This window comes from Elephantulus edwardii, unplaced genomic scaffold, assembly GCF_000299155.1.
Source record: "Elephantulus edwardii isolate Elephantulus edwardi_28Jun2011 unplaced genomic scaffold, EleEdw1.0 scaffold00246, whole genome shotgun sequence".
NCBI classification, from domain to species: Eukaryota; Metazoa; Chordata; class Mammalia; order Macroscelidea; family Macroscelididae; genus Elephantulus; species Elephantulus edwardii.
Genome location: NW_006399996.1, coordinates 324118 through 335634, shown reverse-complemented (window position 1 = coordinate 335634; position 11517 = coordinate 324118). Strand labels below are relative to the sequence as shown.

General features: G+C 42.7%; 1 pseudogene; it reads left to right on the top strand.

The window, feature by feature from the left end:
- The first annotated feature begins 1957 nt into the window (after positions 1-1957).
- On the top strand, positions 1958-2648 carry LOC102876421 (annotated as a pseudogene).
- Positions 2649-11517: the final 8869 nt, after the last annotated feature.

Below are 11517 nucleotides of genomic sequence, written 5' to 3'. Positions count from 1 at the left end.
ACTTGCATGTGAGTAGATGATGGTCTGTTCCACCATTAGCACCTGGCCTAGTTTTCACAGTTCATGTTGTGCTTCTACAGTGATTTCTTCCATAGATGTAGTCATTTTGATTCCTGTATAGACTATCATGTGAAGTTTATGTATATAGTTGCAATTTATATTTCTTTTGAAAAGCATTTGCAATGATTGTACAGAATTCTATTATTCTGTCTACAACTTCATATCTGTCATCAAATCGATACTTTATGACTATTGACTGATTCACCAACTCTCATGTTAGTTGTCCCACACATCTCCTTTGCATGGCTTCACCCCACAAGGGATGCCATATATCTGACTTACATTATTAGAAATCTAGACAATTTTATTGGTGGGCCATGAACACCTCATATTTGCATATATGACCCAGTCATCACACTTATTCATCCTGTATTTTAAATAAATTATCCAAGAGGCTGGATTTATGAGGAAGAATGTGTCATTAGGATTGGAGGAAAACTCAACAATAACCTACAGTATGCAGATGATGTAAATTTGCTTCATAAAAGTGAAGGGCATTTAAACCATTTATTGAAAAATATCAAACACTATCCACAGTCCTCAGCATGGATTTCACTTCAACACAGAGTTGTTGTTGTTGTTGTTGTTATGTGCCATCAAGTTGCCTGCAACTTATAGCGACCCTGTGTACAAGAGCCCTAAACCATGCTCTATCCTGTGCCAATCTTATTGTCTCTGACACTCCTACCTTCATTACACCAGACACTGAATCAATCCATCTCACTGAGGGTCTTCCTCTCTTGTGCTGTTCCTCCACCCTCCCAAGCATGACGTCCCTTTCCAGGGACTGGTCCCTTCTTGCAACATGCCCAAAGTATGTCAGAAAGAGCTTTAGGATCTTTGCCTCCAAGGAGCAGTCTGGTCTCACCCTTTCTAGGACTAGCCTGTTCATTCTCTTGGGAGTACATGGCATATTCAATACTCTTCTCCAGCACCACAGCTCAAAGGCATCAATTCTCCTTCTGTCATCCCTAGTCATCCAGATTTCTGATGCATAGCAAGTAATTGCAAAGACTATGGCCTAGATTAGGTGCACTTTCGTCTCCAGACTGACAGGGTTGCTCTTCAGTACTTTTGAGAGGTCTCTAGCAGCAGACTTTCCCAATGCAATTAGTCCTTTAATTTCCTGACTGTTGGTGCCAAGAGTGTTGATTGTCGAGCCAAGCAAACTAAAGCTGTGAACAATCTCAATCTTTTCACCATCTATCATGATGTTGCCAATCAATTGGCCAAGCGGTGAGAATCTTTGTTGTTTTGTGTGGTGTTTTTTGGTTGTTTTTTTTTTATGTTGCCCTTCAAGAGAAAAATAAAAGTTATTGGATCAGTAAGCTACATAATAATGAATGGAAAAAGATTGTTGAGGTCAAGGATGTCAGGTTACTTGGATCCACAATCAACAACCATGAAATCAGCAGTCATGATTTAATGATGTGCTATATTGAGCAAATTTGCCACCAAGAACAGGCAGAGTGGATGCTGAAGATCTGGGGCCACTCAGCCACAGGGTACCTCCAGAGCCACAGAATGAAATGAAGGGGACCACAGCCCCCAGCAAAGTCCACCCACCAGCATGACATGTCTACCGCTACTAGGAGACCTCTGTCTTTTGGGGCTGAGAGGTCTCCACCTTTACCCAAGCTGAAGCTACACAGTATTGAGATATCACACAGGTATCTTTCCACCAAGAAACTGTGGTGGCACAGGGCAATGAGGAAGCTTCCAGTAGTAACAAGGAAAGTGACAGTGAAACTGACTGAACTGGGACCCCAACTAGAAGAGAAGGGAGACAGGCACTTACCAATCTAAGCAAAACTGCAGAAGAGCAAACATGCCGTGTGCCACAGGTGAAAAGAAGGAGGTGCGGGTACGACACTTCCCCTGCAAGGCCCTACCAGCCATGGAGAAGATGGGAGAGTCTGTGTATAAGGTCTGGCAAGGACTCTGGAGAGTTATCCCATGTGGCATGCTTCCTGGCTGGCTGAAGGACAGTGACTACCTGCTGCATAGCCATAGGCCACCCATGCCCTCTTTCCGGACCTACTTCAAGAGTGTCTTCTGCATCTGTACAGAAATTGGTGACATCTGGACCCATCTGCTGGATGGTGTGCTGTCTCTTTCTTTGGGAACCTTGACCATGCTCAGACCAAATATGTACTTCATGGCACCTCTGCAGGAGAAGATGGGTTTCTGGAACATTCTTTCTAGGTGCAGTGCTGTGCCTCAGTTTTCCTTGGCTCTTCCACGCTGTCCATTATCATTCAGAAAAAGTCTCTGAGACTTTCCCAACCTGGACAAATCAGGGATTGCTCTGCTCATTATAGGGAGCTTTGTCGCCTGGCTCTGTTCCTCCTTCTCCCTCTCACCACCCATGGCTAATTTACCTCTCCATCGTCTGTGTCCTGGGCATTTCTGCTATCACTGTGGCACAGTGGGACCAAGTTGCCACTCTTAAGCATCATCAGACAAGAGCAGGAGTGTTCCTGGGTGTCAGAGGCCTGGCTAACTTGCAAGGCAAGACTAGCATTACATTTGTAAAACCAGCAGAACTGATTCCATCTTGGCTAGAACCATCTCGAACAGAAACCTAAATGAAATAATGTGATTACCCCTGCAGGTGTGTTTCAGAAACCTAAATGAGATAATGTGATTACCCCTGCAGGTGTGTTTTTCAAAAACCTATATAAGTCTTTTGAGAGATAATAAAGAGGAAGGATTCATGATCAATGAGGAGGCTCTCTGTGTCTTCATTTAATCCTCGTCCCTTCTCACAGCAGAACTGTTTCAATATATCGGGTCAGGACCCCGATACTTGGGGCTTGGCTTGAGTGGTGTGGTGACCAGAATGCCCTTGACAATCATCAAGGGCTTTGGTGATCAAAGATGACCTGTTTCTTCTTTACGGATATGATGCACACTGTGATGATCATCACCTGAGTCTTCTTGCTGCTCCAATACCCGAGAGCTTGTTTACTGGAACGTTTGACACATGGTTTCAGTCTCATCAGACTTTTAATGTCCTGGTGGTGGTGACAGCCTTTGTACAATTCTATGGGGTCTCCAACCTTCAAGAATTCCATTCTAGCCTAGAACACGGCTGTACTGATGACTCCTTTCTTTAAGCCTTCCCACCAGAGAGGTTGGAGAAGGAACTTCTCAAGTGCTTTTAAAAATAACTTCTTTGCTGAGGTGAGAGGAAGAGTCTGAGTTGTCTGTGTCTATAAGAAACCTCTTAGAGAATCCAGCCCACTTTCATTCCCACCGGACACTACTTCCTTATGCCTTGCTGAGAAGGGAGTAGATGGTCTAACTTAGCTAGCTCCCTCCTCAGCAAGGTGACTCGTCCCCTCACAGAGATAGGACTTCGAAGCTCATATTGAGATTTTACTGCCTCTTCCAGCCATTTAGAGGGGAGGGGTGAATGACAGACTGTGACTTCTCTGAAATTCTGTTTCTGGAAAATGTCCTTCCCTTACCCCATCCTTACTTTGGGGGCCCTCCATTTTTATAGCATACTTTTAAAAAACAATTATAAACTGGTCCAATAATTTTAGGGCCTGGATCTAGTTATACAGTGGGAAGAACAAATCTGCCAACTCTTACACAGCCTGGCTAATAATGGGAGTGTCCAGGCTTTAAAAGAAAAAAAGAAATTGCTAAGGAACAAAGGAATCACTTTAAAGACTAAAACATGCCTGACTCAAACCAAGGTCATTTCAATTGCTTCACATAAGCTTGTGGAAGTTGGACAATGAGTAATGAAGTCCAAAGAAGAATTGAGGCCTTTGAGTTGTACAATCTGTCTTGGAAGTAAAGTAAGGGTGCTCCTTGGATGCAAGGATGATAAGGTTCCAGTAAATATACTCTAGGCATGTTATCACAAGAGGCCAGTCCCTGGTAAAGGACATCGTGCTTAGTTGACTGATCGGTTAGAGAGAGGAGGCTCCTCAGTGAGATGGATTGACACAGCTATTGCAACACTGGGCTTAATCACAACAAAGGTGATAGGGATGGTGCAGAATTGGGCAGGATTTTGTTCTGTGACCACTATATATCAAAGCCCACTTGATAGCCCTTAACAACATAACAATCCAGTCATCTGGTGGAAATTAAAAAAACTTTGGCTAGAAAAACAATATCAAGTAATTAATTGGAATGCAGGGTGTGAGCCAAGGAATATGGGCGAACACTAGAAGCTGAAAAAAAGAAGGAAACAGATTCTTATCTCCAAGTTTCCAGAATAAACTAGCTGTGTCAAGATACTGTTTAACCCAGTGAAACTTTTTTCTGACTTCTATCCTCTGGAAATGTGTAAGAAGAGATTTATGATGCTTTAAGCCATTGAGTTTGTGATAAATTGAGAAGGCAGCCATGTTACAACAAGCCAAGTTGTTGTCATTAGGGGCTGCCAAGGATGACCTATAGAGACCCTCTGAACAACTGGTCTGAACCCTGCCCTATCCTGTGCCATCCTCATCACCTTTGACACACCCAAGCTCGTTGCTGCAGTCACTGATTCCATGTGCACATGGCTGAGAGTCTTCCTCTCCTTCACCACCCCTCACTTCCCAAGCATTGTATCTCCCTCCAAGAAATAACCTCTCTTAGCAACATGCCAAAAGTATGTGAGACGAGAGCAGCCATAGGAAATGAACTGATTAATAAAGAGCCAGGAAGCAGACTGGAAAAGTCTAAAGGCAGGGAAATGACAAATTTAGAAACAAGGAAGGATTAAACAGCTGTTTCAAAAGGCGCTTAGGTCGAGCCTGGTGATGTGTTGTTAGACACCATCATGAAGTCGCCTACAACTCATAGTGACCTCATGGAGGACAGACAGGAACCGTGCCCTATCCCACCCTCACTATCTCCACCAGCCCATCTCATTGAGGGTCTTCGCCTCTTTTACCCTTTCCCAGAATGATGTCTTTATCCAAGGGCTGACCCTTCCTGACAACATGCTCAAAGTATGTGAGATGAAGCCCCACTATTCTTGCCTCTGAGGAGTACTCCAGTTACACCTCTTCCAAGAGAGATTTGTTTGTTCTATTAGTCGTCCATGGGATATTCAGTACTCTTCACTGTTCAAAGGCATCTATTGTTTCTAAATCTGCCTTATTCATTGTCTAATTTTCAGATACGTATGTAGACTTGAAGCACTTACTGATGAAGATCAAATATTACAGCCTTCAATATGGATTACATCTCAACATCAAGGAGACAAAAATCCTCACCTCTGAACCAAAGGCACATCATGATAAATGGAGAGATATTAAATTTGTCGAGGATATTACTTGGATCCACAATCAACACCCATGAGGTCAGCAATCAAGAAGTCAAAAGACATGTTTCACTGGGAAAATATCTTGTCAAGGACTTCTCTAAAGTGCTGAAGAGCAAGGCTGCCCATTTAAAGACTAAGGTGCACCTGATTCAAGCCATGGCATTTTCAATTGTTTCATATGCATCTAAAACTTGGACAATGAATAAGGAAGACCTGGTGATGTAAAGAGTGGATAAATGAGCCTGAACATAGAAATATTCAGTTAGGTGGCAGTGATGGACTTGAGAGGATTAAAAAATGAAAAGTGAGAGGAAATGTAGACAACTGAATAAAATTCTTTCACAAAAGTTTGATTTTGAGAGGAAATGAGAGAGGAGGCTGGAGCCAAGGGGCTATAGAGATGGAGAGATGGTCACAGAAGTTTTCATGTGATGAATTGTAGTTGTCTTAACCAGCAGCCAGGAAATCAAAAGACATATTGCATTGGGGAAGTCAGCTGTCAGGGAGCCCTCCCAAGTGCAGAAGAGCAATTACATCAGCTTAAAGACTAATGTGCACCCAATCAAAATAATAATATTTTCAGTAACTTACTACACAGCTGAAAGTTGAAGAATGAATAAAGATGACAAAAGAATCAGTGCCTTTGAGCTGTGGTGTTAGAGAAGAGTGTTGAATATTCTATGGATTGTCAAAAGACAATTATATTTTGGAAAAAGTGCAACCAGAGTGTTCCTTGGAGGCAAGGATAGTAAAAATTCACTTCACACACTTTGAGTATGTTGTTAGGACGGGCCAGTCCTTGAAAAAGTACTTCTTTTCATGCTCAGCAAGGGTCAGCAAAGAAGGGAAAGACCCTCAATGAGATGGATTGACACAGTGATTGTAACAGTGGGCTTGAGTGTATTAGAAATGACGAGGATGGCACAGGACAGGGCAGAGTTTATGTTGTTGTTGTTATGTGCCATCTAGTTGCCTGTGACTCATAGCAACCCTATGTACAACAGCTCTGAACTCTGCCTTATCCCGAGTCAGTCTCACTGACTCTAACCCATCTACTCTCATTACCCTAGTCACTGAGTCAATCCATCTCACCTTGGTCTTCCTCTCCTGCACTGCCCCTACACCCTTCTAAGCATGATGTCCTTCTCCAAGGACTAATGCAACCTAGCAACATGCACAAAGTATGTGAGACAAAGCTTCAAAATCCTTGTCTCCAAGGAGAAGGTTGGTTTCACCCTCTTCAAGAGAGACCTAGTTGTCCTCTTGGCAGTCCATGATATGTTCAATACTCTTCTCTAGCACCACAACTGAAAGGCATAAATTCTTCTTCTGTCATCTTTAGTCATTGTTCAGTTCTCTGATGCATAGTAAGTAATTGCAAAGACCACGGCCTGGATCAGATGCACCTTAGCCTCTAGACCGACATCATTACTCTTTAGCACTTTGGAGAGGCCTCTGGTGGCAGACTTCCCAATGCTATTTGTCTTTTGATTTCTTGACTTGATGCTGGTGCCAAGAATGTTGAGTGTAGACTTAAGCAAGCTGAAATTGTTCATAGAGTCAATACAAGTTGTAGTCAACTTGATGACACTTAACAAATGTTAAGTAAGAAATAGAATCATCTTTTGAGCCTGGAGATTGAAGGGATGCCAAAAGACTAAGGAAGAGGAAAATCTTTGAATAGTCGCTGAGAATGAGCAGGAATGGCAATTGGGAATAGTAAAGGTTTGAGAGCCACAGGAGTTGGGGATCACCAGCACCAGCCTGCACTAGTCTGTGATTTTCTCATCAACAGCGCAGGGAAGGAAAGAGCAGGTGGTGGGATCTAGACAAGGCTGGGCTTTCCCCCAGCTAATGCAAAGAAAGACAGTGCAGTAAAAGAATTAAGAGATTGAGGGGAAATGGGGCATAAACTGGTGACAGAAGAGACTAGTGAGGAAGGGCCAGCAGCAGGGAGAAAGTGAGATATTTGACAGAACAGAACACATTTGAAGAACAGAAGATATATGAAATATATTGGACAGTTGAGAAACTATTACAAAGAAAATGTAAATCACCCAATACCCACAGAGAACTCTTTTCATGTGTATATACTTTCTTTTATCAGAATGTATTTTTTATGAAAGTTTCATCATAATGTAATTGTCAGCTGCTCTTTTTAAAAAAAAATTTGTATTTTGTGTGTGTGCACTGTCAAATCAGATTTGACTTGTACAGGAGGAGACTGCCACTCCCTCTCTAGCAGAGCATGTGGTGGATTCGAACCGTCTACCACTGGGATTGCAGTGCAGCTTCTTGCCACTAGACCACAAGAGCTCCCTGTCAGCTGTTTTTTTAGATATGACATCCTATGACAGTTTGTTCATGCCATTGATCTCTTCATGGGTATCTGTATAGCACTGAAGCTAACTGCTGTCAGTCTGCCCTCCACTTAGGGAAACCGCATGCACAATTCAAGGAAACACTATCTGGTTCCATGACCAGATGTAGATGAAACGGAATGATTCATAGAGTTTTCATTAGCTGATTTTTTAAGTAAATTGCCAGACCTTTCTCCTTAGTCTAGCTTAGTCTAGAAGCTCGACTTAGAAGCTTTGTTGAACCCTGTTCAGCGTCACAGCAACTCATGAGCCTCCAACAGTGAAGAGACTGAGAGTGTTAACAGCTTTAGTTTGCTTGGCTCCACCATCAACACCCTCGGTACCAACAGCCAGGAAATCAAAAGACAAACTGCATTGGAAAAGTCTGTTGTTAGGAACATCTCCAGAATACTGAAGATAAGTGATTTCAGTCTGGAGACTAAGGCCATGGTCTTCGCAATTATGTGCTATGCATAAAAAAGCTGGACAATGACTAGGGATGATAGAAGAATTAATGCCTTTGAGCTGTGGTGCTGGAAAAGAGTATTGAACATACCGTGGACTGCTAGGAGAACAAACAGGTTCATCTTAGAGAGGGTGAAACCAGGCTGCTCCTTGGAGGCAAAGATTCTGAAGCTTCTTCTGACATACTTTGGGTATGTTGCAAGGAAGGACCAGTCCTTGGAGAGGGACATCATGCTTGGGAGGACAGACAGTGCAGGAGAGGAAGACCCTCGATAAGATAGATAGATTCAGTAACTGGGGTAATGAGGGTAGGTAAGGTTGCCACAGGATAGAGCAGGATTCAGAGCTGTTGAACACAGGGCAGCTGTGAGTTACAGACTTGATGGCACATAACAACAGTGGTTCTGGTGGCCTAGTGGTAAGAAGCTACCCTGCAGTCCCGAAGGCACATGATTCAAATCTACCAGCTGCTCTATGAGGAAAAGGTGAGCCATTTTCTTTCTTCTGTGCAATTTACTGCCTTTGAAAATCTACTGGAGGGTTAGCTATGGGTAAGTTCTAACTCAACAGTACATAACAACACCAGTACAAATAACAGTGCCTGTTTGCTCATGAGATACTTTGGCAAGAATCAAATGTAAGTCTTCTGCATGGAAGGCAAGCATTCAAGCAATAATTCCAGTATCCCATTCCTGTTTACTCACTCATTCACTCACTCTCATCACCAAGGAGTTGAAACCGACTCAGGTGACCCTCCAGCAGGCTTTCAGAAGCTGTTAAATTGCTTGACAGGAGATTGGTTATCTTTCTCTTGTGGTGGTGAATTCAAACCTCCCGCCTTTGGGTTGGCAGCACAGTTCCCTATCCACTAGGCCACCAGAGCCCCCTTGTGTATACTAGTTTACCTAATTATAGTTATTGTTAGGTGCCCCCTGTCTGATTCCCTCATTATACTCACAGTCTGCTGGGATTAAACCCATTCTTGCAGTCACTGTGCTAATCTGTCTAAAATAATTAAACTCCCATTATTCACAACAGCAAAAAGTTGCAAGCAACCCGTTTGTCCCTCAATGAATTAATGGATAGAGAAACTATGGTGAATTCACACAATGGAGTACTATGCAACCTTGAAAAACAATGAAGGATTCTTGAATCATTACATAACATGCATGAATCAAGAGGACATCATGCTGAGTAAAGTGAGTCAATCTCAAAAGAATAAATAATGTTTAAGACCACTATCATACAAAAAGCTAAAGGAAGGTTTATACAGAGAAATAAACACACAAGGATGATTATCTGGTCCTGGTGGTTGGTTTTGTCCCCCTCCCCAGTGGTAGATCTTTATCTTTTCAATCTCCACTATGATAATTGTTCTTGTATGTCATTGCATCAAAGCCAACTCATAGCTGACACTGCAATGGATTTTCAGAGGCAGTTAATGACACAGGAGAAGATGGCACGTTGTGCTAATCTATGTTGTTGAAGCTCTTTCTCTTTTTAGCTGACTCTGATTTTCCAGGCATGATGTTCTTTTCCAGGGACTGACCCCTCTTGAAAATATGGCCAAAGCCATGACTGAGAGATGAAGTCTCAATATCCATGCTTCCAAGGAGCACCCTAGCTTCAAGTATCCCAAGACAGATTTGTTTATTCTTTTGACGGCCCATGTTGTTGTTTTTGTTGTTATGTGCCATCAAGTCACTTGTGACTTATAGCAACCCTATATACAACAGCCCTAAGCCCTGCTCTATGCCTTGCCAATCTTATTGTCTCCGACACGCTTATCCCCATTGCCCCAGTGACGGACCCTCCACCCTCCCAAGCATGACATCCCTCTCCAAGGACTGGTCCCTCCTTGCAACATGCCCAAAGTAGGTCAGAAGAAGGTTCAAAATCTTTGTCTCCTAGGGGAGCTCTGGTGGCCTAGTGCCAAGAAGCTGCACTGCAATCCCAGAGACGCATGGTTCGAATCCACCAGATGCTCTGCCGGGAAAGGAGGGACAATCTCCTCCTGTACCAGTCAGATCTGATCTGACGGTACACAGACACACATACACAAAATAATAATAATAATAATAATAATAATAATAATAATAAAATCTTTGTCTCCAAGGTGCAGCCTGACTTCACCCTATCCAGGACGAACTTGTTTTTTTTTTCCTAGCAGTCCATGGTATATTCAACACTTTCCTCCAGCACCACAGATCAAAGACATTAATTCTTCTATCATCCCTAGTCATTGTCCAGCTTTCTGATGTATAGCAAGTAATTGCAAAGACCATGGCCTGTATCAAGCGCACCTTAGTCTGCAGACTGACATCATTGCTCCTCAGTACCTTGGAGAGGTCTCTGACAGCAGACTTTCCCAACGCAATTCATGTTTTAATTTCCTGGCTGCTGGTACCAAGAGTGTTGGTTGTAGAGCCAAGCAAACAGAAGCTGTCAACAATCTCAATCTCTTCATCATCCATCATGCCAATTAGCCCAGTGGTGAGAATCTTTGTTTTCTTGATATTGAGTCTCAGTCCACATTGAAGTCTGTAGTCCTTGATCCTTCACAGTAAGCGCTTCAGGTCCTCTTCAGTTTCAGCAAGCAGGGATGTGTCATTTGCATAATACAGATTGTTGATGAATTTTCCACCAATCCTGATGCCACACTTCTCCTCATAGAGCCCAGCCTCCCAGATAATCTGTTCTACATATAGATTAAAAATATATGGAGATAAGACACATCCTTGATGCATACCCTTCCCAATCTTGAACCATGCAGTGTTTCCTTGCCCTGTACTGGCAACTACCTCGTGATCCAAGTATAAGTTTCACCTAAACCCATAGTATATTAAATATTTTTCATTAATACTACAACTCAAAGGCATCACTTCTATAATCTTCCTTATTCATTGTTCAACTTTCACATGCATATGAAGCAATTGAAAATACTTTGGCTTTGCGTAGCAAACACACCTGTGATAATAAAACCACTCTTCTTTAAAAAAAAAGAAAAGAAAATACGATGGCTTGACTCCATCACATCATTGTCTTAAGCTGACACCCTTGTTCTTTAGCATCTTAGAGAGGTCCTTGGTAGCAATACATTCTTTGATTTCTTCTTTTGCCCCCCTTGTTGTGTACCATTGAATCGGATCCGACTGGCATGGGAGGAGATTTCCCATCCTACTCAGAGAGTTTGAAAATGACTAAGGATGACAGAAGAATTGATGCTTTTCAATTGTGGTGCTGGAAAAGAGCCTTGAGCATACCATGTTGTTGTTGTTGCTGTTATGTGCCGTCAAGTCGTTTGCGACTCATAGCGACCCTATGTACAACAGCCCTAAACCCTGCTCTATCCTG